Below are 1,552 nucleotides of genomic sequence, written 5' to 3'. Positions count from 1 at the left end.
AGGCAAGAGCACCAAAGACATAAAACTTTCACGTTTTGTACTAGTAGGCCTATATTAGTAGACAATCTATTAAAGTATATGTATTCCTCAAACTCTTGGAGAGGGTCAATTGCCCCTCCTGCTCCCCTAAATGATGCCCCTGGTATGGGAGCGCAACCAGAGAAATTCTAAGTTCTAATTTTCTCTCTTCCCCATCTTAGTTCTGGTCACGCCATTCTGAACACTAGTGTTTGAATTTAAAGATTTTAAAATGGAAGAAAGTGAATAAAGTCAGTTCAATAGAATAAACAAATGAAGTGAATATTGTTGCATAATGAGATTTAACGGATTTTTATCATATGAAATTTTGTTTGGAACTTCAAAAAAGTGCAAAGTCTTCTTTTAAAACATAGTTGCACCACAGTTTTGGGCAGTATGAGGAAGAAACAAGTTATGATACACACAGCTGTCCTGTTCAAGCAATGAGTAACACAATGCTGTTATTGATAACGCGGCTTGTATTTCTTTGAATAAAATTTTTTAAAAAAATGCGGTTTAAAAACTTAGGCATTAGGGGGCACCCGGGTTTGAACCAGGAACCTCTCGATCTGCAGTCGAATGCTCTACCACTGAGCTATAACCCCATGACGGTAAATGGTCCGTACACTATTTCTTCCATGGTATGGGACCGGAAGTAGCAGTAGGTATCCAACTCTTATAGTTTGTTGAGGGATAGGGACAGAGATAAAGCCATTTCTTTAAACATTGAATCCGTTTAAGAAAAGAGAAAAATAACTTCTCACTATCTGTTACCGTTTTCAGTGTTATGGAACAATCTGAAACAGGAAATTAAATATCTACTACTCCCAGTTTCAGTAGAGCAATAACGGCCGAGATTGTAGCGGTTCTTAGAGTGCTGAATGAAATTTTTTGTGCGATTAGTATGTGACATGTGTACACAAAATCTGTACGACAGCCAGAGACGTAACTAAAGGCTTGGGGGCCTCTCCGCAGACAACGTGAAGTGGGGCCCCTTCTCTATGTCTCACTTCACGATTTTGAGCCCCCTGATGGCTAAAGAAACATTAATTCGCTTATAATACACCCTCACTTCGTATTCTGGTGAAACAAATTGTCCTTCTTGGATTCAAATGAAAATTAAGTAATGAAATGGACTTGATTTTCAGATTTATGACTACAGTTGAGTGGCATTGATACAACGTACACTAGTTCATGGGGTCATTATGACTCACTGGCACGGAGCTCACTTCTGGTGCAAGAAGTCCCTGGTTCGGTCGTAGACCATATCAGCTTGTAATTAACAACAAAAAATATATCTTGGTTTTCTCGAGGTTCTCCGGTTTTCCCCACACTCTACCCAATAGGCATAGCAATGAAACATAAAACTGAAATATTTCACACACTAGAATAATAATAATAATAATAATAATAATAATAATAATAATAATAATAATAATAATAATAATAATAATAATAATAATAATAATAATAATAATAATGGAGTTTGTCCTAACATGCCACTACTAATATTCCGACGTTGCGGTCACCGTCT

General features: G+C 36.9%; 1 non-coding gene across 1 annotated transcript; it reads right to left on the bottom strand.

The window, feature by feature from the left end:
• Window positions 1–551: 551 nt before the first annotated feature.
• Window positions 552–623, bottom strand: TRNAC-GCA (transfer RNA cysteine (anticodon GCA)). Its single transcript has one exon. It is a non-coding gene; the product is annotated as a tRNA-Cys (tRNA).
• Window positions 624–1,552: the final 929 nt, after the last annotated feature.

This window comes from Thermobia domestica, chromosome 9 (assembly GCF_964235325.1).
Source record: "Thermobia domestica chromosome 9, izTheDome1.hap1.1, whole genome shotgun sequence".
Classification (NCBI taxonomy): Eukaryota; Metazoa; Arthropoda; class Insecta; order Zygentoma; family Lepismatidae; genus Thermobia; species Thermobia domestica.
The sequence above is the reverse complement of the archived record's forward strand: the minus strand, read 5'-3'. Positions and strand labels throughout refer to the sequence as shown.